Source organism: Nymphaea colorata, chromosome 5 (assembly GCF_008831285.2).
Source record: "Nymphaea colorata isolate Beijing-Zhang1983 chromosome 5, ASM883128v2, whole genome shotgun sequence".
Lineage (NCBI taxonomy): Eukaryota > Viridiplantae > Streptophyta > Magnoliopsida > Nymphaeales > Nymphaeaceae > Nymphaea > Nymphaea colorata.
In genome coordinates this window covers 23176591-23179347 of record NC_045142.1, presented here as the reverse complement: position 1 = coordinate 23179347, position 2757 = coordinate 23176591, and positions in this window count along the sequence as shown.

Sequence of the window (2757 nt, the reverse complement as noted above, 5' to 3'; positions counted from 1 at the left end):
TAGTGTAAGGCTTTATTCTGTCCACAAGCAATAACACAGGGTTGTATATTTGAAAAATTCTTCAGACTTGATGAAGAAGCTATTGGCATTTCTCACTCACTCAACACTTTTGAGTGTCTTACAAGGAAAACCACAACAATTCCTTTTAGTTCTAAGTATCATAAATAGTTCATATAATCCAATGCAGATTATCGTGCTCCACTTATTTGTTTTACACATCGGAAGTCGAAACACATGTAAGGCTTGAAAAGCATATCCAAAGTTTCATTCTGTGTTGCAAGTGACAAAGATCGATCAGAAAAGTGTCCCCTCTTGTTTGTCCCAGAAAATTTAGCTGGCTCGTGGTGGTCATGGCGCACTCCACTCACTGTGCCAAACTGCACATGGCACCTTCTAACCTTTAAAAATGAAAAGCAATAAAGCAAAACAGAAAAAAGCATCGGCGTGTAGTATATATGGTGGGAGGCTTTCAACAGACAACCAAAATATCATTTTTTTTTTATTTTTATATAAGATATGTAAATTTTTTAAAAATTTGCATATAAAATTTTGAAAATTTGTTTTTTAGTAGGAGCGAGGGAACGGCATTAAAAGTTTTATTGCCTGCGTAGTTTTCCCCAAATAAAATTAAAGAAAAAACAAACAAAAACAAAAGGTTTTTATATGCTAGCTTGTTTTTATGGATCCAACGATATTTTTTTTAATAATAGTTCTCAGCATCTCATGTAACATATGATTTTGAAAACTCTCGCATCATTTGTTTCTAAAACTGGATTTTACCTTTTACGTTTGCTCCCTTTAAATTTGTGCCGTAAAATTTTTTTATATTTTTAAGTTGTAACTCACTCACGTCAGTGCGACTGGAAATGAATTAGTGGATATCCAATCAAACCGTTTTTAAAAAATAAGACATGGAAAAACCCTTAATATCTTATTCAAAAATCAGATTAGATTCAGATTTAAGAAATGACATCTGATTGAATTCAGATCTGAATATATATAAATATTGGTTCAATTTGGATACGAATTCAGATGAGATTTATTTTGTAATAAATGTTTATATTTAATGATCTTACAATTTTAAGAGAAACCGAAACACTATTTTTCAAAGTTTTTATGTAGACTAAATGAACTTTTTGTAAAATTGCATGTGAAAATTTCCTTTTTTTTGAAAATTTGAATGGGGGTCATGGCCCTTGGCTCGGCCCCTAACCTTAAAGCAATATAAGTTAAAAGCAATATAAGTTAAAGAAAAAGTTCAATTCCTAGGATGTGTTTGCATGACTTTTAAAAACAAAATTTTGGAAGCAAAATACCATTTTATTATGCCGTCTTAGGCATATTTAGATGACACTCAAAACTGAGCTTGTGAGAAGCCCACTTTTGTTAAAATGGTGTTTTTAAACTCAAAAATGTAAACCAGATTCCAGAAACTAATTAAAAACATAAGTTTTGGTAAAATAGGACTTAATTATAATCAGATTCAGAATCTAGATTATATTCTGAATCATATTGGGATTGGTATTCAGTTTCAGATATACATAAATATCTAATCGGATTCAGAATCTAGATCAAATTCAGAATCTAGATCAGATTCGGTTCAAAATTCAGGTTCCAATTCATATATAAATGTGAAAAAACAGATTCAGGTCAAATTCAGAATGTAAAATCCAACTATGTGAATATCTGAAAAGGCAAAAACAGTTAACCATATTATCATTTTTTAATATGACCCATTGGCATATCTACCTAATATGTCTATGGGGGTCATTGATTTCTTTATCAGACCAAGGACTCGATCCAGTTTTGAAAAAAACTTCATGAAACAATGGTAGAAACGAATAGTCATCCAGTTTGAGAGAGGAGGAAAGCCATAAAGGATGGCATCAAGTATGAATGAACACATAACATCAAGTATGAATGAACACATAAAAAACCAAGCTAAAATCAAAGAAAAAAGATGAATAAAGTATTTATGGTAGATGATCATGGTGCCATAAATACAAAATATTTTGCATTCAATGTTAATAAAAAAGAAGTTACAACTGTTCCTTAACATAAAGGGCAATATTAGATGCATGACTTATACATAAAGACATGCTGCACACTTACCAACCTCAAGGTAGATAGTTGTGACCTTCCATGGATGTAGGTGATTAAACACTGAATCACGTTCAATTATTCTTCTTCTTGTTCATATTAATTTTTTCCAATACTCTTCTCCCCCAAACGCTGGCATTCTTCCTCTTCCCCAATCACACTCATCGTTCTGTCTAATATACCATCTACGGGTGGAGCCAGAAATATTTATCTAAGGGGCACTGGTTATAAAATTTTAAAAGGTATCAATATCAAAATTAAGAACATTTCTCTCAAACATCAAAATAAAAATATGATTTTTTGGGTTTGTGTAAATAATTGCCCCCACACCTCTTTTGTTGTTAATACCAATGTACCTTCCACAGGTTTGGACTTTGATGACAGATCCCTCAGATTCTTTCAAATGCCATCTCATCCATCGTACCATATCCAATTGACAGAAAGTTGTTGGGGGGAATAGGGGCTACAAATGTGTTGGATCCGGTACAAGGATTTTTCAACTTTGACTATCAGATTTGATTCTAACTCGAAACCAAACACGCTTAAATAATTGTGCTGGTTTCACCATGGATCCCAGGTTCGTGGTAATCTGAGATATTCAGATCCATGGATTTATGGTCGGACCACCTCTTCCTCCCAATCGGATCTTAAAATCTA